Here is a 22,741-nt window from a genome sequence, read left to right as displayed (position 1 = left end):
GTGAAAATTATTAGGCCACAGTAAAATGCTGGGTTAACCTGTCAACATTCAGTAGAAAATTCAGGAACTATAACAAATAGGGGGGCCAACAGCCTTTACTGAAAATTAATACAAATTTTAGTCAAGTGACTAGCAATAAGCTTTTAAGATCACCATTTGTTATAATCTATTATAAGTTTTGCTTTACCTCCAGCAAAAGTTCTCATATAAAATTGGAAACATTATTTAAACTGTTTAAATATATAATGATAACACATCAAATCTCTAGTACCTCACACCTACAAGATTACAACAGACTTCTGAATTTCCTTCCCCTACACCTCAGGCATAGAACAGACTCCCCTCAGTGCAAAGGTTCCCACGGCAGTGATTACTAACCAGGGATGGGACCTAGAAGGGTGTGGGTGACACATCGAAACTGGGTGGGGAAAGGAAGGGTGTTGATGTAGCATCTCAGGTGATTCTGAGATGCCCCTCATGGGGAGATACTACCACTGTTTTAACCAGTGTGCAGGTTCAATCCTTGCCCAAATGTAATCTCTCCTTCCTCAATACCATGACATTAATTTTTCTTAAATCATTCACTTTATCATCATACTCCCTTTCTTACATACGTTCATCATCTACCAGTTAATGTTCATACTCTTCAGCTTGACTTTCAAGAAACACTGTACCTCTCCCTCCTACCATCATCACAAAGCTTCATAAGATTAGAAGTTGGCTATATCTCCTGTACTACCCCTTGCCATTACATTACCCTTTGAGAATGGTGCTGGAAAAATCAGTTTATTTCAACAATTTTTTTTTTTAATTTTAGGCTCTAACATGTATGGCTTTGGGGGACCCAAGAGTAAACAAAAGCCAGGATCACTGTTCTAAGGAGCACAAAAGTCAACTGGAGAGAAGAGAGGAAACTGGCCATTGTAGCCTCACAGGCTGTGTGCTTTGCTTGGGCACAGAGAATTGAGCCTTGAGTGATGGGAGGTCAAGGTGGCTTCTGGGAGGAGCCAATCTGAGAGCTGAAATCCAAAAGGTGAGAAGGAGTTTGGCAAAGAAAGGGAAGGCAGGGCATTAAAGGCATAAGGAAAAGACTGCATATAAAAAGGTGAGAAGGAGTGACCAGCTCAGGATGGATGAGTCATCTGTGGACCAAATCTGTGCGGGAGATAGTTGACATATCTATTGCTGATAATAATCTGGGGATCACTGAAGTCCAATCGCAGTAATGTGGGATATACTTAGAAGTGCTAAAACCAGAGAAATTGTTGACTCAAACCAGTTCATTGAATATGCCTGCTTGGTGGCAATGGACAGAAGGGAACATCCTAGAAGTGTGACAGGCTGTCAAAGTCTGTCTGTGCTTATTAAGCACTGTCCAAGGGACAGACACATGCATCAGTTGGGCATGAGTATTGTCATCACTAGAGGGGGATGCTCCATGGTAGGGCTGGGAGAGATCTCTATTCTATGTTCCCTAAATAACCTTCTCATGCCTGGAGACCTTCATATTGGAAAGTGGCTGTCATTATAGCAAACATCAGTATCTGGTCCCTTCCAAAGTTATATTTGCTTTAAAAAAGAGAGTGATTTTCTTTATAACCAGTTTCTTAAAAACAGTTTAGCATATGGACAGTGCCAAGTACCTGATTAATGTATGTGTTCTGAGAAGATCAAAATTTGGGCTCTGTAAAGCCAAGGACTAGGCTCTGGGCCCTGGTGGCTCCATGGGGCTCTGCCACATGTAAGGCACTAACTAAGAGGTCAGCAGGCCTCCTCTTTAAATGCAATAAGAACGATTTGTGTGTCCTGCTACTATGGTTACTTGTGTGTTTTGCATCTCCTCTGTCTTCTCCTTGCCCCCATCTCCATCTAGAATGTAACATGGAGCAGTGTGACTCAAAGTGCCATGCTGTAAATGGTTTGTCACTGGTCCAAAACAAGATAAATCCAGAAATTGAGAGTAAGAGTTAGAACATTTTAGAGAAATTTGACAGAGTAATTAATTTCTGTTGAATCTGATAAAATATTGGAGTTTTTTATTATGCTGTATGTCTTTGGTTTTTTTCATTTCATTTTATAGTAATTTATTTCTACAAAAATATTGGTCCATGGTGAATTGGTCTTTCACCCCAGATAGTTTGAGAAGTACCAGTATAGAGGATAGGGATCCCTGTTTTACATTGATGGTGTATGACATTCAGTGCCTGTCCAAATGTTAACCTGGCTGCACAGCAGAATCACCTTGAGAGCTGAAAAAAATAAATCTTTATATCCCTCTATAGAGAGAAGCTTCAGCTCCACCGTCACCAACTAAATGAGACGTGAGGTGGGATTAGGGTGTGGCAAGGGCATCTGCATTTACTAAAAACTTCCTTGGTGCTTCTAACTTCCAGCCAGGAATGAAATCCTTAATGTGGGTGGTATCCAATCAGTGACCACAGGTTGAATGAATAACTAAAACATGTCAGCCAGCCAACAACAGGCGTTTATTACACACCTGACAGTGCTGTACCAGGTGCTGAGTAACACATTATAAAGTCATGAAGCTTAATCAAGATTTTCCAATCTGATGATAAAGCTCCTATTGACAAAACCAATACAAAACAAAGGGCACAGATTAATAAACCTACAATATTCACCCACAAATAAAGTAACATTGATACACTATGGATGGATGAAGCCCAACTCTCTCCCTCTGTCTCTCAAAAGCAAACAGCATATTCAATAACATGTCACCTAATGGGAAAGAGATTTCCTTAGGCTGGTGTCTCCCCGTTGGTCAAAGAATCCACTAGATGTCACTCAAGGTCCCTCAAGGTTCCCTTTCACAGACTTTGTGTGGTCTTTAATTTTACATCAGATCATTTTCCTCACCAAACTTTGTCCCCACAGTCCAAGACTCCTAATGGAAATCATGCAAAATGTAAGGCACTGAACATCCTGGTTGTTTGATCTCCTTCCATGGCTTTCCCTAGCACTCTAGGGCCACACCAGTCATGCATCTATTCAAGAACAGTAACTGAGGACTGATGTTCTATGACACATTAGTTTAAGCTGTGGTGGAATCATGATGAGCGAAATAGCCTTGGTTCTGTCCTCACGGAGTTTACAGTTTAATCTATGAAAGCACTCTTCATTCTAATTTGTGTTGTCTATTTATTTATTAGTTCTCCCTTCAGACCAGAAGCTCTCAAACTTTTTTGGCCACCATATCCAAGTAAGAAAGAAAGAGATTTTATATTGCAACCTATATTCACACAAACACTCAAACATACAACCAAAGTTAAAGTTTCATAGTACAATGCTTATCTTCATGTTGTGCAATACACTCTGATATTTTCTAGACTATTCCAGTTCCTTTTTTTTTCAAAATGCTAGTCATGATCCACCAAATTGATTTCACAATCCACTAATAAGTCACAATCCTAAGAATAAAAAATACTTGACTTGAGGGCAATGGTAACCTCTTGTGCCTAGCAAATAGTAAGTGAGCAATATTTTTTTTAAGCGAATGAAAATTATGAGGACTAATTTGCATTAATGTTTGCATTAAGAAGAAATAGATACAGATTAAGTGGTTTATAATATGTATAATCAGTGTCCTAAGAACACATTTCTATAGACACATTACATTCTATATACAAAATTATAATGGATAATTTTTTTCAGATAATCTATACCAGCTATACTAGGTACATTATATATGCTGTCAATGTAATTTATTATTTCAGTCACAATCAAGGACTCACATATTTTAAATTCACATAATTAAAAATATGTTCATCTTGGAAAAAGAAGTCATAAGCAGCAATGAACTCTTTCAGATATTAAAACTCATTATAAATTCCAATAGTAAAACAGCCTGGGATTAGAGACCATAGCAACAGAATAATGGCCTCCAAAGATCCCTAATCCATAGAACCTGTGAATGTTAGCTTGCACGGTAAAAGGGATTTTGCAGATGTGGTTAAGTTAAAGATTTTGAGATGTGGATATTATCCTGGATTATATGGGTAGACATAATGCAATCAGAAAGATCCTTATAAAAGGGTGGCAAGAGGGAGAAAAAAAGGCAGAAAAGATGATGAGAGAGAGACTTCATGCCATGCTACTAGGTGTGAAGATGGTGGAAGGAGCCATGAGCCAAAGAATGCAGGTGGCTTCCAGGAGCTGGAAAAGGCATGGAAACAGATTCTCCCCTAGAGCCTGCCTCCTCAAAGAACACAGCTTGGCAACCTATTTTGGGCTTTTGATGTCCAGAACTATAAGATAATAAATTTGTGCTCTTTTAAGCCACTAAAGTTATGGTAATTTTCTTGTTTGTTTTTTGGGAGTTTTTTTTTTTTTTTGAGACAGAGTCTCACTCTGTCACCCAGGCGGAGTGCAGTGGTGTGATCTCAGCTCACAGCAACATCTGCCTCCCAGGTTTAAGTGATTCTCCTGTCTCAGCATCCCGAGTAGCTGGGACTGCAGGTGTGTGTCACCATGTCTGGCTAATTTTTTGTATTTTTTTAGTATAGATGGAACCCCATCTATACCATACCTCGCCACCATGTTGGCCAGGCTGGTCTCGAACTCCTGACCTCAAGTGATCCACCTGCCTCGGCCTCCTAAAATGCTGGGATTACAGGCATGAGCCACCACGTGCAGCCAAATTTATGGTAATTTGTTACAGCAGCAACAAGAAATGAAAATAGAGATGGAGTAAATAGTTCAATGGCATGAAGTAAAAAAACAGTCTAGATCCAACAAAAACTTTGAGAATTTCGTATCTGATGGAAGCAATTTGGTTTGTGTGTGTGTGTGTGTTTATTCCATAAGGTGGTATTAGGACAACTGGATAGTTATTTAAAAAAAAAAAAAAAAGCTACATCTCTATCCCCTTACACCAAAATTATTTCCCAGATAGCAGCAGAAGACCCATTAGCAATCCTGAGATCAGGGTCATGGATTTTTAAGTGTTTTAAAAACGCAACTAAAAGTACTAGAAGAAAATGTGGGATTTTTTTTTAATGTGAACAATACAAAACCCAGAATGATAAGGAAGAGGTGGATTATAGCAGTAATAACTCTCAAACAGTGAGGCAATCAATAGTCAATTTGGCAGCATTTATCAAAGTTAAACATGGCCATACACTTCAACCCAGCAATTGCATTTCCAGGAATTTGTCTTAAAGAAATGCTTCATTATGTGTACAAAGCTTTATGATGAAAATGTTCTTTAGAGCATTATTTGTAACAGCAAAGTACTAGAAACAGCCCGATGCCCATTAATTAGAGAAAGTTAAATACATTATGGCTCAGCCCTTAGAATGACATGTATCTACATGTTTTGTTAAGGAATGATTTCCACACGCATTTGCAAGTGAAATATGGTATAATCCCTTGTGTGTGGAGAAAAGAGATGTAGGTTTAGCTTATATATTCAGAGAAAATTCTGGAAGTGTACACAAGAACTGTCAATAGTGCCTACCTTTTGGGAGTGGGACTGACAGTAGGAAGAAGTCTTAGATTTTTAAAATTTTACACTTTTTTGTAGAGTTCCTGATATCAGGATTGCTAATGGGTCTTTTGCTGCTATTCAGCAAGAAAGGAAAAAAAGGAAAGAATTGCTGAAAATGAAGAGGGAGAGAGCCATGCTGACATGGTGACAAATCTGGGCCAACTGCCTCAGAGGTATATGGTATAGGATTTTGAATTTTTTTAAGGATATTTAACACAGCTCTGTGATTAAAGGAAGCCCAAGCCACAGAATCCTGAATTATTGGAAACATGTGTGACACCTCTTTAAAGGTTTAAATTATTTAAATTTGCTTGTTTTTGCTTTTAATTTATGCATGAAGATTCCAGGCAGGTAAAAAGATGAAATTCTCCCTTAATTGACCAGCTAAGGCAGACAGGTACCTAACCAAGGTCTCCTGTTGGGGACCAGGTTAGATAGGACTCACATTTGACTGAAAGCCTGTATACCTTTGTATGTCCCACCTCACCAGCGTAGGCAACAAAGTCAAGTCAGTTTAAGTCATGTGCCTTTTGAAGTTAAAATTCATACCACTCTGAGCTCTACCTAGCGAGTAGAGTACAACCTTCCCTTGAGGTTCTGCTCCCTAAGTATCCCCAGTGATCCCACGGTTACTCATTTCTTCCAAAGGAGTCCTCTCCAGTTACTGATAGTGGGCGGCTGGTGAGTCAGCCACAGTGCCTAGTCAAAGTTTCTTCTCCACTGCTGCTGCCTGGGGTCACTGCCAAGGCCCATACAGGCAAGAACAAATGCTTGTTCCCTTCTGGCTGTAGCTACCCAGGGTTAAGAGAGGTCCTACCATTGACCACACAGTGCAAAACGGCCAGTCCTCGCCTGCCAACATCCTCCAAGTGTGGATACAACCTTTGCTCTTACTCTCCCAAAGCACAGTCAAGGGCAGACTGCAGACAAGGAAAAAAAACAGTCAATAGCAGTGTCTGCCAATATCCAGTAATGTTTGAGGCCACTTTTGAATGAAAAAAAAAATTCTTGCTAACTTCCAACTGTTAAGTCATTTTAATTATGTCTCTTAATTATACGTAAACTTTAGGTAATAATTTCTTATTCTTATAGCTCACGTCTATAAAACTAAAACAATTTTAGAAATTAAATTCACAAATTTAAAAAATTCAATTAATATGATGTATGTAATGTGTGGTGAATGATATTTGTTGTTTTGCTGAAATTAAATTGTCCTTTGATATGAGAATGTGGAACTCACTGCTATGGTATGCACTTTTTTGTTTGGCATGCTTATAATTGACTTAATTATCTCAACATTCTTCTCTATTTGAATTTCTGTTAAACTTTTGTGCAGTGTGCCGTAAAGGACGTATGACGTTCACTTAGCCAGAATGCTGTCCTTTCCACAAGAAGTATTCTATTCTTTTCCCATTAGCCCCAGAAAATTAAATTTGTGGTTAGTGCCAAATACAAAATCAAGTGCAGGGTTTCGTTACAAGGTGGTCATCAAATGATCCAGCATAGTGACTAGAATATATTAACTTTTAAAAGAACATAATTTAAGTAAGAGCAAAATATTTACATATTTTGTAGATAATTTGCATATATTTTTTCTTAGATTCCAGTTTAAGGAACAGTAGTCTACACCCTTGCTACTCCAGGGTGGTCCAAAAGCCAGGGAGCTTGTTAGAAAGAGTCTCTAGGCCAGGTGCAGTGGCTCACTCCTGTGATCCTAGCACTTTGGGAGGCCAAGGCAGGAAGATTGCTTGAGGTCAGGAGGGTTCAAGATCAGCCCGGGCAACACAGTGAGAGCCTGTCTCTGTTGAAAAAAAAAAAAAAAAAGAAATGCAGAGTCTCAGGGCCCACTCTAGACCTAATGGATTAGAACATGCAGTTTAATAAGAACTGTAGGTGATCAGCATGTACATTAAAGTGTGAGATATACTAATTTATTATTTCCCAATTCAATTTTCAGTGGGCCCATGTGAGCCTGGGGCACAGTCTAAAGCTGTCTCTCTTTTTTTTAAGGACAATTATTGATTCTTCTCTTTCCAGGGTTGCAGGCAGGTAGATTTAAGGTGAACTCAGATTTTTCAAGGAATAATGGTGAGTATTGGTAACTTCAAAGGGTCCATCCTGGTGACTCGCAGGGGAAGTTCCACTCAGGAACTTTTGTGTCTTGCTTAACACCAGACACAAGACTACATGTAAGCCAGGTGGCTCACATGTGTAATCCCAGCTACTCCGAAGGTTAAGGTAAGATGATCTCTTGAGCCCAGGAGTTGGAGATCAGCCTGACAACATAGAGAGACCTTGCCTCTAAACAAAAATTACATATTGTATGATTCTATTTATTTATATGAAACATTCAATTTCTGGTGGAAGTCTCATATGATCTTTGGTTGGAGGATGACTGGATGTTGACAGATGACAATGAGGCGAAGAGCATTTTAGCAGAGGGAATGGCATGATCGAAGACAGAAAATGGAGAGTCAGAGGCAGGAATGCATATTTAGGGAGGAATCAATGAGCACTGGCTACAACAGAGATCTGGGAAGAAAAGCAAGTGAAGGAAGTAAAGCTGGAAACATGGATTGACAAGTTGTCTTTTTCAAATGGAAAAACTAACAGGTGTGAGGGAGAAGACAGTCAATAGAAATTTCTGTCTTTTCCAGATTTGTTCACATTCCCCTGATTTGTAGTCATTTTGTCGGCTTGGGAAAGTGGTTTTTGAAAGATCGTCTTTATAAAGGTAGGCTCTGATAGGATGCTCAAGCTAAGAGCAAGGAAGGACAAAGAAGGCGCCTGGCGACAGAAAAGGGCACTAACAAAAACTGGGCAAAAAGGAAGTGTGGCGGTCCCCAAATCCCTTCTTCCCCCATTTCAGCTGAGATCATTCGCCAGTAGGCAACTGTCCTATTACCAATAAGTTTGTATCACCAATAAAATATTATAATGCACCTGGCTAAAAACCCTGGCGTGATAACACCAAATTCACGTTATTAGAATGAATTAAATTTTAAAAAGCACACCGTTCCAGGCACACAGAAGGCACCCCCGAACGTTTGTTTTATAAACGCAGGTTGGTTGCTGAGGCTTTGTTTTGGAGCCTATGTTTAGGAGAGGAAATGATTCAAAACTGCCCCCCAAAACCTATATCCTCCAGGAGCACTGAGGTTGGGACGACCTGCTGCCAAGCGGTCTGGTTTTCCCTTTTAACACACGCTTCTTGTCGCACTAACCGGTCCCTCAGGTCAGTGGGTGCAGCAGGGGTCGCAGTCCAAACAACCAATCGCGACGCGGCTGCGGGGCGGGGGCCACAGCGCTCCGCCTCCCCCTCCAATCCGCCCTCCCAATCCTCCTAGGCGGCTCTCTCTCGCACCTGCGTGTCCCTCCGCGCTCCGCCTGGTGCGACTTCTCCCTGCGCTAGCGAGGCAAGGTTTTGGCCTCGCCTCTCGCGAGATCGTCTCCTGTTGCTGCCGCCGCCGCTCCTGGCCACTGACTGGCAGCGCCTGCGCAGCCGCCATGTTCGGTTGCTATGCTGCGGCCTAGGAGAGGGGGTGTGCTTGAGGGAGGAGGAAGAGATAGAGGAGGCGGAGGGGGAGGAAGAGGAGGTGGAGAAGGAGGGGGGTGACTGAGCTCCTCTTGCACTCTCACACACAAACGCTGCCCAGGATTACCCGCCAGCTCACGCCGCGCAGTGCGCTTTTCCGCTCCTCGCGCCCCACCACCAACATTGTTCTCTCAGGACTCCTGGGTCCCAGGGGCCGGAATTGGGCCTCAGCCGGAGAGGAAAAAGACTTGGCTTTGGCCGAGGGGTCGGAGGATTGGGGCCAGGCCCCCTCCCCCACGCACTTTTGGGGGTGTGGATTAGCTCATCCCTGCAGGGAGGTAGGAGAGGTCGCCGGCTGCCCGCCTCCCTGCCACCTCCCCGGCGGCGCCGGCCCGCGGCTGCCCAGCAGCATGAGGTGGTGCTGGCGGCTCCGGGTCGTGGCGCGACCGCTGCGGCGGCGGCTGCTCGGGGGGCGCTGAGGTAGCCCCCCGGCGCGGCACAGCGGACGCGCTTCTCCTCTGCGCGCCGGGGCCTCGAGGCTTTTTTTCTCCAGCCGAGAGGACGCGGCTGTGATATACGAAGGTAAGAGGTTCTCCGGTCCCCGCCGGCCTCTCGGCCCTGCACGTTGAACGCGAGGCTCTTACCTGCGTGTGTGGCTCCTGGGAGGTGAGCCAGGTGGGGCAAGCCGGAGGTACGAGGATGATTTAAAAGGAAGGAAAGAAAGACAAAAAAAACCCAAAAACGCTTTCTTTCCTTTCTTCCCGGGACCTCTGCTTTTGCGGGGGTTATAGTTGGAATCTCTGTTACGGGTCAGCGAAGGGACAAGGGATGGAATAGGTGCGGAGATGGAATGTTCCCAGTACCTAAACTCTAGGTAAAGCTTTGGAATCTTGAGTTTTCCATTGCTGGTAGAATTCCTTTTTTTTTTTTTTTTTTTTTTTTTGATTGGCTCATTTGAGCGCTTCTTGCACGCTGCATGAGCCAACTATTCCTACCATTGAAGTTTTAAGCCTGTTATGATTTTACCAGTATATACCTGTATTTGGGAATCTGTAGTTGACCCAAAAAAAAAAATAATAAAGTAGAGATGTGGGTAAATAGTGATGCATTTCGCAGGGTTTCCATAAAATAGAACAGCTTACAGTTGCACAGGTGATGTGTGGATGTTTCTGCAAAACTTAGGGTGGAAGATTTTATGTCTGGGCTTGCATCATGTAGTGACATCAGTATGTACAAGGACGATTTGTAGGATTTTTCAGAACCCTTGTTCTAGGATAACTTGTTATACATCTGCAATATGCCAGCTGCTTTTCGAATAAGGGGTTTCAGTAATATTAAGTTTCTGTGTCCAGATCTTGGGCCCAGTTGAAACAGTACAGCTGATTGGTCACATTTAAAACATATTTATGGAGAAAGATAAAAACAAAAGGCCAATGTGTCCGACTTGCAAAAGACAATTAGAGTAGAAAGAAGACTGGAACAGTAAAAGCCAGGACATTTTTAAATCTTGGTTTTCTGAACTTTAACGTGCCAGAGGAAAAAAATTTTTTTTTCAGTTTTAAGGGGGAAGGAGATGGCCTTAAAATATTGTCCAGAGCCTGAAGTGTGCTTAATGGAATAGAGCTAGGTATATCATCTAAATCTTGAATTTGATTAATATAAATTCAGCTTTCTTTTAAAGAAAAAACTCGTAAGCAAAAGTTTGTGTATTCTACAGAACCTCTTCACTAGCTCGTAAGTGTGATCATTTTGTGGACATCACCATTTTTCTGTCAGAATAAATTTATGCTCCAGTTACCACAAAAGCAATTTTTATGTCTCTTCGCATTTTTTATGGTACACATATCTTTGTTACATTTTGCATTGAAACACGCACGGTCCCATAATATCATGATCTTCAGTGATTTATTAGAGAAACAGTCTATTTTGTACATGGGAATGTTTGTGATTTTGCCAGTCTGTTTTAAAAATTTGACAAGAGGTTTTTAAAATCCAAGGAGGCACCACTATTTTGTAGTTTTTAAAAATATTAATTGAGTAGGTCCACGTTTATTAAGTTAGAAAATCACGGGTTCCTCAAAAGTAGTAATAGATGAGGATGTGATTTTTCTTACTGCCCATTTTCTAACATCTTAGCTTCAGAGCTGTAGGTATTGAATTGAGTCAAACTTGTGTTTTTTTCTTATGTTTTAATTAAATATCTTTTAAAATGTCCCAGTAACATTGTTACTTTAAATTTCTAACACCCAATTTCTAATTTAGGCTAGGCATAAAACCAGCATTGATTGAACATACTTGCTAAAAATACTTTCTGGGTCGGATGTACTTAGAATGCAGCCTCAGGAAATTTCATTTGAACTATTCTGTGACCAGTATACACTTCATTATTGTTGAAGGACTTTTATTTTATTTTATTTTTTTTGTTGAAGGACTTTTAAAAAAAGTATAGATCTCTCATACTCGATTTAATCAGTTTGGGCATAGATGCCTAACTTTTAAAAAAGTATAATAAAGTGAGATAGTAATACAATTTACGTGAGATGGTAATAAAAACTTCACAGCTTTTTTTTTTTAACTTATATGACTTCGTTAGGTTGTTATTAAACTGTGATTTGTATTTTTAAAATAGTTTTTTCTGTTAAACATAATTGAGGTGTACAGTACAGTATCCATTGTTATCTGTTTAGTATTTATTTATGACTTACAAACTCTAAAAGCGGTATCAGTGATCATGGTTTTTAGTAAGTTGTCTTTAAGGAGCCAAGTAAGAGACTAGCAGAGAATTGCAAGGAGGTTTGTTATTGAGAGTACTTCTGCCCCCCGCTTGAGAGTTAATATGGCCACTTTTAAACAAGAAAACTTTTCCAAAAATATGTGGAAATCTTGTTTGGTGTATGTTTAAGGGCAAATGTTTTAAAGTTTTGCGTAAATTCTTAGTTAGAATGCAAAATTGATCAACTCACTAGGAATGGTTAGTTGTGGCTAGGAATGGTTATTGTGGCTAAATATGAATTGTTGCTCCTATGTAAAATTTAGTTATTGGTAGAAGTTTACTAACTGAGTTGAATTTTGTTGTTTTCCTGGGTTATTGCATGTTATGAAGTTTTTTATGTACTATAGTCCAGATTTGTTAAATTTGCCAGTTTACTAGAATAAGCTGTGAAGCCTTGAAGTTTGGCTTAGCATTCTGAAAATCCTTTTTATTGTTTGCCAGGAAAGCACTGTAGGAAGGTGTTGTTATCTCTTCATTTAATATTTAATTAGTAGTATAGATGATGAGATAGGATATAATGTAGAAATACCGTAGAATCTTCTTTATTGATATGAAAGTACCATTGTCTAGGAACAGCATAATTTCTTATCTTTTGCATGAATGGGGAAAAAGAGGAGGGGAAATTTATTAGACTCTTTCATTTCATTAGAGATATCTTCCCTCACATTCATTCTTCGTTTCATTATTCTTAAGTAGAAACTTTGGAAGAGAGATGCAAGTATTTGAATTAATTAGTAAGAACAAAATGAAAATTACATCGTATAGACTATCATGAGGAAAATATCAATTTGGGTTATTGTGTTTGTATTTTTTAACAAGGAGTTTATATAGAGTAGTAGAAAGAAAAAAGGACCCAGAGGGGAAGAGTGTTAGTATTTATTGTCTGTAAAGTGTCAGATATTGTATAAGGGGCTTTTCATGTTGTCCCACTCACCAAGTACGCTTTATGAGGTAGGTATTATTAATCCCCTGTCCCCTCCCTGCCAAATAGAAGCTAAGGGAAATGAAATAACTTGTCTAGGTTCATACTTCTAGTAAGTGGAATTCTCTAAAACTTATTCTTTAGATCGGTTCTGTCCAATTAAACTTTCTGCAATGATGGAAATATTCTTTTTTCCTTCAACTTTATTGAAGTATAATTGACAAATATCATAGAAATATTTTTTGCACTGTTAGTTATGGTAGCCATTAATCATGTGTGGCTATGGAGCACTTAAAATGTGACGAGTGTGTCTGAGAAACTCAATTTAAAATTGTATTTAATTTAAATCAATTTAAATTTATAGCCAGATGTGGCTAGTAGCTATAGTATTGGACAGCATAGCTTTAGGTCTTACTGCTTAGAAAATCTGAGTTATAGTATTTAATCTTCCACTAGTTTATGCATGGCATTAGGCAAGTTATTTAGTTCTGGGCTTCAATTTAATCTGGTGTGCAAATGAAGGGGTTGCCACTAAAAGATTATCTCCAAGGTTCCTTCTTGCTTAAAGTTCTGTGATTCTTATTAAAACGTACAGTAGCATTTAATATTCACAAGCATTATATCTGAAAGGATCCCCCTCCCCAATATGCTCACCCATTACCTAAAGATTTTTGTTTAGTCAGTTTCTTTTTTTGAGAAGCGTATGTATAAAGCACACAGAGGATAGTGGATTATTCCCCACCTCCCCAACTGTTTGGCAAAAACATTGTGTAACTCAAGGCAGTACTTTATGATGGAACAAAGTTTGAATCTTTAAAGGCCATATTTCAACATGCCACCTTCCCGTTTAAAAATATATAGGAGTTCCCCGGTGCTTATCAAATTAATTCCAAATTTACCTGCTTGACCTTGAAGACTTTCTACCAACTTCGTCTCATTAACCTTGTTTCTCATTCTTGCTTAAAAAGAAAATAGTCTTGTTTTTTCCTTTGTCCTCGTTTCCGTAATTTAAACATCTCCAATTCACGTGCCTCTTCTTTAAACCTTTTTCAAAATTCACCTGTTTCTGGAAGAATGCTGCTTAATCCACTCACAAGGATCGGTTAATGAATCCTGGTAATAAGTACGCTAAGGTTAATGTATGCTTGTTTAGATATAGTTTAGTATCTTCTTAAGCTTTTTTTTCCTTAAGTTTTTATGTTACCTACTCTGTTTCCTTAATTTTCTTAGGTTAAAAAAATTAAAATAGGAATTGCGTCTTTTGTATTGTCTTATGAATTTAGTTCATTTTTCAACAATGCTGCTTTTAAAAGTTGCTAATTTTTAAAAAAGATAAATACTGTAACAACATTTACCCTTGATCACCACCATAATAGCTATTTTTTGTTTCTTTCCAGGTAATTGTTCATATTTAAAAAATAAAGTTGTGTGGTAGAGAGAATTTTGAGAGGAATATAATGGGAACATTGTATAGTAGAGGCTGTGCAACGTAGGGAAAAGATCATAGACTTTGGAGTCAAATCTGGTGTGGAATCTAGCCTCAAAAACCTTGGGCAGATTATCTAATTTCTGAGTCAGGTGGCCTTGAATTGTGAGGATTAAGATAATATATGTAAGGCATCTAGCGCTGTGCTTTAAATAGAAGAGATGATCAATAAGTGATAGTTGGTATTATTTTTTCATTTTTCTATTCCCATCTTCATGAATATTACTTATTTATTTTAGCTACCCAAAGCCACCAAGGTCAATGAATATAATTTAAGTGATTAGTTAAACATTCAGGTGATATACCATAACTGATTTAGACATTTACATTTTGTTAACCGGTTTTTTATTTCCTCAGTTTAAAACCCTAGGACTGGGATAATGGTGAAGTGTCATGAATATTTCTATGCCAGATCTCTCTCTTACAAAAGTACCTACAGTGGGTGTTCTTGTTATGGGAAGAAAAAATGCTAATTTTATAATTGTATTTCATTGTTTTAATTAATGTAATTTGAAAATTTATTTGGTGATGATGTAATGAACATTATTTTATATGTTAGTTAAGCAAACATTTGAAATGCCCATTGTAGTGGGAGCAATGGTATAAAGGTAAATAAGACATGATTCTTGTCCTTGAGCTCAAATTCTAGGGTGGTAACACATGTCAGCAAACAATTAACAATTCATAGTGACAGTGTAATAAGATCTGGGGAAAAGAAGTGGCATTTGAATGTGGTCTTGGAGGATCATTTGGAATTGATCTGGGTAGAGAGAACAGCATGTACAAAAAGTCGAAGTATGAAAGGATGTGTGGTGTGTTTGGAGAAATGTAAGTTGTCTTGTTGGATATGTCTGTCTCTGGGTGGGTGTGGTTGTCTGTTCCTGTGTGTGAATCTGTGTGTGTGTGTGTGCGCGCGTGCACGCGTGTGTGCGTGCACACGTGCGCGCGTTGATTGCAGTGGGAAATGAAGCCTTCTGAGGGTCCTTGTGTTTGGGCAATGAGTGGGATCATTTTAAGACCTTTAAAATAGAGCTTCCCAACTGGTGTGCCATGAATGGTTTACCAGTGTTTCGGAGAGCAAGATACCCTTGTTTATGGGACCTGGGCATATCAGATCCCCCTCCCTACCCCCGCCCCAGGATGGTTTCTTTTGGCTTTGAATAGCGTTTGTGGCTTATCCCAACATGCTAAGAAATTATTATTTTCTTTGTTGCCAAGTTGGGAAAAGGATTGGGAAAACCACTTTTTTAGAGACTGTAAGTATTAGAAAGTTTATGGTTCCCAGTCACCCTTGGCATCCACTATGTAATCAGAAATAAATATCAAATCCTAAAGTAAGCTTAAGGTAAACTTAAGAATTCTTAAGTCAGAGTCCCTCCTCTTTCTCTCTCTTTTTCTCTCCCTTTACCTACTGCCTCCCCCACTTCACTGGTGTGTGTGCACGTGCGTGTGTGTGCGTGTGTGTGTGTAATATCTCTTTGGTGCCCTTGCGTTACTGGTGCCCTAAACATGCATTTTGTCTGCCTCTTGGGAAATCAGCATTAACATTCAGGAACAATTTAGAGGTATTTAAATAAGGGATGATAAGATTAGATGCAGGTTTTGAAAGGTAACTCCTGACTTCTAGATAATGATGCAAAGATACTAGGATAATGCAAGGATGAGGTTAGAAATGGAACAGAGAGACCAGATGCTGTTGCAGTGGTCCAGGGAAGGGATGATAGGAACCAGAAATAGGGCAATATAGATAAGAATATGAGATTAGAACTGAAAACTGAGTAGTTTCACTAGACCTGAGAGTCCATTTGGACGGGGGGAAAGAGTTGAAGATGATGCTAGGATTTCTTCTTTGGCAGCTTCCCTTCTTTAGCAAGGGAAGGCCAGATTATTTTTATTGAGCACTTCCAGTGAGCCAGGTATTTTGCTAGACAGCGAAGTTGTCACGAGTTCTCATTTAACATTTTGAAATAATTTTAAACCTAATGAGAAATCTCAAGAAAATTACAACAAAGAGTTCCCGAATCGCCTTAAACTAATTTTTAGCATTGTGCTAGCTATGTACCATGTGTATACACAACACAAGATGAGCCTGGAACATCTCGTGCTTGGCTCAGTAAGGCCTTTTCCAGATATCCCAAGTGGTAACCTTGGAATTGTGTTCAACCCTTTCCCTTTTTCTACTGTATCTAATTGGATCCTCAAATTTCAGTGAAACAACCTCATCATTTCTCATTTCTGGTCGTCCATTTTAATCCTTATTTCTCTATTTCAGGGGAATGCACCATTTCTAATTTCATTTGACTTTTTTCCTGAATTATTTGAGAGCAAGTTGCAGACATGATCCCTATCACTCCTAAATATTTTAGTGTGTATATAGCAAAACAGGACAGTCTCCTACATAACCGCCAAATCAGGAAAACAACGTTGATACAACACTACCTTCAGGTCCCTAGATGCCATTCAAATTTTTCCAACTATCCCAGTAGTATCTCTCTTTTCTTTTTGGTCCAGCATCGAATTCAGGTTCACACATTGCATTTAATTGTCACATCTTTTAGTTTCCATCAGTTAGGAATGATTTCTCAATATTTCCCTGTCCTTTATGACCTTGACAGTTTTAACGAGCAGAGTCCTTTTTTTCTGTAACATGTTTTCCTCAACTTAAGTTCAACCAGTGGTTCCTCATGGGCAGACCGAGTGCATTGTTGGCAGGAATGCCGTAGAAATAATGTTGTGATATTCTTAGTACATCACTAAGAGATGTGCTGTATAGTCCTGCTACTAGCGATGTTTAACTTTGAACACTTGTTAAATTCAAGTCTGCTGGGTTTCTCTACTGTGAAGTTATCGTTTTTTCCTTCTGTAACAGGGAATTCTTATGTGAGAAGATATCTAGGAGTGTTTCAATAGAGCTGAAGGCTCTAAGCACCAGCCTTCAGGTCTGATGATTGCTACCTGAATCAGCCACAACTGTGAAAGTTGTCACCTACATTTATTAGTTCATATTCTATTGAAAGAAGATTTTCTCCTTCTTCTCCATACATTTATTTATTCATTCATTTATATCAATATATGCTCCTGGATTTGTTTTTGTTTAGTGGTTTTTATTAGTTACTGTCATTTTAAAATTTCATTTTGTTGGTCAAATTGTCCCAAATTTGGCCTTTAAGTTGGCTCCTCTGTCTCCTTGACCTGTCCCCCTCCTTGGTCTATTTCCTTCCTTTCTGGCCTAACAAGATGTTCCAGATGATGTTAGTACTCTCCTATCCCAGCTCTGAAATCATTTATTTTTCCAAGGAATCCTGATTTTATTTTACTTTTTTAAGTAGAGATGCTATTTAGGAACTGAGATCCGAGTGTTGAGTGTGTTCGTTTCTGCTGGCATGTCATCACTTTTAGGGGGATAGAGCTAGTAAATACATATATGTATACACACATCTGAATCTGTTTCTATGCCTATGTACAGGTATTTTAAAAGTTAACACTGATACAACCAATTCCAATCTAACATCTCAGGATTCATCTAGCCTTTTCCCTTTCTGTATTTGTAAATCTCTTCTCCAGCAGTGAGAAATTGGTTCCTATTATCTCCTCAGTGTATTTACTTATTTGCTCAATCCCTTTGTATGTGCCAGTCTTCTGACCCCACATTAGTTGTCTCCTTTCTCCTTGCTTGCCACCTCTGAGGCCTGTGGCATGGGATCCTCAGGGCATGCTGTCAGGTCCATGTAGTAAAGAGAACTTCTCATTTAATCTTTTTTCCCCCTTCATTTAATCAGGACAGAAATTTGTTAGAAAGGTGCTATTCCCAGTTTTAAAAGGAGAACAGAGCTGAAATTCAAAAAGGTGTGTGTCTTTAGGCATGTTACGGTGTAAATAGCTGAGTCAATATTTTGCATTCAGATTCGTCTGATACTGAAACATCTTTTTTCTCCTGTGCTGCATAGCCTCTGACTATCTGTGGAATCCAAAGTGGCAGGATTTAAGGTTGTATAGATGGTAGGTGAAGCAATGGGTGTGACTGTGACTGCTTATGAAGTATATATAAAGTTAGGAAGAGGCACACTGACAGAGCTCCTAACTACCATCACTGAAAGATTAAGGGCTCTTGGAAATCAAGAAGCCAGTGAAGAAGACTGAAAGAAAGGTTGTGAGAGAGCAGTGTGGTTGTGTGTTAGATGATGATGAGGTAAGGAATTTCATGAAGCTGTCATGCTGCTGAGAGAAAAAGAGAAGACCAAGAGGCTTTGCATTTGACTGTTGGAAAGTTATTGATAATCTCAGCTAGTTGGTTTTCCAGTGTGTTCAGGCAAGCTGCCTGTATCAGAATTATGGAGATACTAATGAAAAATATGAACTCCCCAGGTCTCATCTCAGACCTTGTAGATTCTTAAAAGGGGGAGTGGGGAGCCAGGAAGTGGTAGCCTGGAAAAATCTGTTGAAATGCTAAGGTTCTTCTGAGGTGTACTAGTTTGAGGTTTGTTGCTTTAGCAGAAGAGTTATAGTAGAAGGGTGTAATAAACTAAATTGAGGAAACCAAGTGTACAATGAATATAGGTGAGACAGCTCTTCGAGAAGTTTGCCATAGAGGTAAGAGACCTCAGGTCATGGAAGAATAGGGGACAGCATCAAGAAAAATACCATTGTGTTTCAAGGGTTACATACGTCTTAACATTTGTTGGGATTAAGAGAAGGAAACTGTAGTGGTTATTTTAAAGTTGGGTAAGCAAAACTATATAGCAGCACCTACTATCAAAAAAATGCCCTGAGTGAACTTTGATATGTATCTGGGATAGCTGCCTGCTCCCATTTTAAATGCCATCTTTTGATAGGTCTTTGGAGTAATCCAAGGGTCATTGTTTATTTTGTTTTTAGTTAAATTTGTATCTTGTGTTTTTGTTATACAGTTGTATAAAGAGCTTCTCTTTGCTCATTTTTATACAAACACGAATTCTAAGTATATTCGTGTATATAGACGAGTCACTAGCAATACAATTAAAAATTGTGTCCAAAATTGGAGGTGACTTTAGAGGGAAATCCAATCCAGGGCTAATTTAATGTATTCTTTGAGCACCAGCTAGGTACTAGGCACTGTGCTTGGCTGTGGGGATACAGAATTGAATAAGACATGCTCTTTATCATCAAGATTATTGTTCTTTCTTCAGAGGAACTTGAAATCTAGTATATAGCTAGAAGTGGTACAGATAAGTCATAGGTAACTATGTTAGTCTACAGCAAAATAAGTACAGATAAGTCAATGTTTAATTAATACAGCAGTGTATATTACCATAATTCTCAGACTTGTCATTTTAAAATTGTATTTAAATTGTATTTTCGTATTTGAATTGGCAATATGGCTACATGGTTCAAGTTTCAAAATAATATAAAAAGGCATATAATGAGAAGTCTTGATACCACTCCTTCTCTTTCCTGTTCTGTATAGGTAACTACTTTTATTTTTTGTATATTCTATGGTATTTATGCAAATAGAAACACATATAAAGATTACTGTTTTCCCCCTACCTTTTTTATGTAGAAGGTATTTACTATATTAATGCTTTGTACCATAATTTTTAAATTTAAAATATACCTTGGAGATCATTTGACTTCAGATATAAAGAGCTGTCCCTTTTTTCTTCTTCTTTTTAAAAAATATAGTAGTATGTTCTATTGTATAGATATACTGTTAAGCTAACTAATTCTAATTATTTAAACTTTAAGTTTTAGACCCTTTTACTTGTGTAACCCATTTCCTTTCACCTCTTTCTGTATGAACTAGTGCTCCCTGAAGCATTTTACATTAATGACCTGCCTGACTTTTCTGCATCTAAAGGGCCTAATTTTTTTTTTTTTTTTTTGAGACGGAGTCTCACTGTGTCGCTCAGGCTGGAGTGCAGTGGCGTGATCTCTGCTCACTGCAACCGCTGGCTCCTGGGTTCAAGCGATTCTCCTGCCTCAGCCTCCCAAGTGGCTGTAACTACAGGCTTTTAAAAATCTTGTCAGCTTCTGCTTTTACTCAGTAGAAACCAGTTACCATGTAACAAGTCTGATTACCTTGAGACTCCCATGCTGTGAAGAAGCCCAGACTCTCACAGGAGAGACCAGAAGGCCATGTGAATGAGTACTTCAGTGAGGACACATGAAAGTGATGCCTTCTTGGACTTTTCATCCCAGCCCAGCCATCAACTGAATGTAGATGAGTGAATGATCCCAAATGATGCCAGATGACTTCCAGTGCAGCAGAAGAGCTGCCTAATCTAGCTTTTACACAATTCCTGGCCAGGGAATTGTGAGACATATAAATCCTTATTGTCTGAAAATAAATAAATAAATAAAAGTAGGTTTATTTGAGTGCAGATCTGTATCTGTTCTGCTCTGTCCTGGTTTTCTGTGTTAACAATGTCCTATTTTTAAATTCCTGTACTCCAATCTTGTAGCTGGAGCTCTCTGCTGTCTGCTGTAAGCATTGCCTGCTGCCATGTTTCCTTACTGTGTTTTTCCATGATCGCTGGGATACCACCTGCTTATCTGACCTCTACGATGCTAAGGACCTGCTTGCCTGGATCACTGCTTCTTGTCTGGTACTATAAGCTCTGGATACTATTTTCTAACTGCCTGTCTGTATTGCCTCTCATCATCATTAGCGAGTTTCCCTCTTCTCCCCTAATTTTCTGTATTGTAGCCCTATCAGCCCTTGAGTTTTAGTTTGTCAGTGTGAAACTTGGCAAAACTTCTGAAATTATTTGGGATGATTTAAAATTTTCTTGATGTTAGTTGTTATAAGTCCATTATGCCTTGTCTGGACTCTTGTAGTAGTCTTCTTAAGTGCAGTTTGCTATAGTTTTGCCCTTTATAATCTCCTTTACACTGTAGCCAGAGTGATCTGACATTCATATCTGATCAGAATTCTTTTGTTATCTCTCCATCTCTCTATAAAATAAAATGAAGGAGTTTTCCAAGAGGATTAGAGTTATTTGGGAAATACCAGTTTTTAAGATAATATTATTTTTGTCTATTCCTTTTTTAGATACTTGTTCATGAAAGCAAAATATCATTACAAATGCCAAGGACTTCCAAATTGTTTCATTTGCATTGAAATAAGGGAAATCTTTCTAATTTATCTTACTGTTTCCAGCCTAGCACAAAATCCAGTTAGTTATAGTGGCTTACTACAAGAAGCTACTAGGGAAAATGGAATGTCTTCATTGGGAAGGGATCGTGATTTGAAAAAGTTCTCTTAGGTGATTCTGATACTGTGACTCACTTTGTATCTGGCTATTTTTATGGCTTTTGATCTGTGTTATCACAATTGTTTACGAGAAGAATTTCATAACCAGCAGTTTGTTATATGCAATTCTGAAATTCCCATATCCCTAAAAAACCCAAAAGTTTTGTTAACTAATTTGGCAACCAAACTTGACCTATACTGAGATGAGGCTACTTAGTCTCATTTATTCCACTTACAGTGTACATTCTTCAGATTCTCTAAAGAAATTTTATTTTATTTTTATTTTTTGAGGCAGACTTTTGCTCTGTTGCCCAGGCTGGAGTGCAGTGCCATGATTTTGGCTCACTGCAACCTTCACCTTCCGGGTTCCAGAGATTCCCCTGCCTCAGCCTTCCAAGTAGCTGGGATTACAGGCTCATGCCACCACACTCAGCTAATTTTTTAATATTTTTAGTAGAGACGGGGTTTCACTGTGTTGGCCAGGCTGGTCTTGAACTCCTGACCTCAAGTGATCCACCTGCCTCGGCCTCCCAAAGAGCTGGGATTACAGGCGTGAGCCACCGTGCCTGGCCCTTAAAGAAATTTTAAATAACAATATGGTTGAATACAGGGTGCTGCCCTAGAACCAAGAACGTTACTTAATGTAAGGTATCTGTGCCGTATCACCTGTCTGTGTCCCAGATACTCTGAAATTCAAAACACTTCTGAAAGTGTTTTGAAGCTAGAGATCTCAGATATGGGATTGTAGAGCTGAACCACCAACTTCCTAGCAATGGAAAGAAGTGGTACTTTGTTTTCTTTTGTATTTCTTTTTAGTGATAATGTAGTTGAACATTTTTTCATGTTTATTAATTTCATTTCTTATATTCTTCAAATTTTTTGTTCGTTTATCTGCTAGGGTGAATAGTTTTTCTTACTAATTTATAATATCATAGATACTAATTGGTTTTCTGTTCATTCTAAGTTCTTGTATCTAGCATATTAGTGGAAAATGCTACAAGTTGAAAATGCATATACAGCTGATGTTTGAACAACATGGATTTGAACTGTGTGGGTCCACTTATACGTGGATTTTTTTTTCAATAAATATATCGGAAAAATTTTTGGAGGTTTGGGACAATCTGAAAAAAACACAGATGAACTATATAGCCTAAAAATATCAAGACTTTTTTTCAATTAAGAAAAAAACTGGCTGGGCGCGGTGGTTCATGCCTGTAATCCCACCTCTTTGGGAGGTCAAGGCAGGTGGATCACGAGGTCAGAAGTTCAAGACTAGCCTGACCTACATGGTGAA

The 22,741-nt window shown here is 38.9% G+C and overlaps 1 protein-coding gene and 1 long non-coding RNA gene across 10 annotated transcripts in view; one reads left to right on the top strand and one right to left on the bottom strand.

Annotated features, from left to right (window-relative positions):
- Positions 1–5,578: 5,578 nt before the first annotated feature.
- LOC129057957 (uncharacterized) lies at positions 5,579–9,889 on the bottom strand. 2 transcript variants are annotated; one of them, XR_010135964.1, is made up of 3 exons: positions 9,683–9,889; positions 8,728–9,033; positions 5,579–7,304 (listed from the first exon to the last, which is right to left on the bottom strand). It is a non-coding gene; the product is annotated as an uncharacterized LOC129057957 (long non-coding RNA). The 2 variants fall into 2 exon arrangements; XR_008522728.2 differs by having other exon boundaries at positions 8,868–9,033.
- Positions 8,968–22,741, top strand: part of PTPN4 (protein tyrosine phosphatase non-receptor type 4) — a 221,246-nt gene continuing 207,472 nt past the window's right edge. For 7 of the 8 annotated variants that reach the window (XM_063712731.1, XM_002812411.6, XM_024243618.3 and 4 more), the window contains exon 1: positions 8,968–9,620. The gene's annotated coding sequence lies outside the window, so the exon portion shown is untranslated. Of the gene's footprint in view, positions 9,621–20,656; positions 20,801–22,741 lie in introns of all 8 variants that reach the window. The other variant, XM_054549229.2, reaches the window with a different exon arrangement.

Source organism: Pongo abelii, chromosome 11 (genome assembly GCF_028885655.2).
Source record: "Pongo abelii isolate AG06213 chromosome 11, NHGRI_mPonAbe1-v2.0_pri, whole genome shotgun sequence".
NCBI lineage: Eukaryota > Metazoa > Chordata > Mammalia > Primates > Hominidae > Pongo > Pongo abelii.
This window is presented reverse-complemented; position numbering and strand designations above follow the sequence as displayed.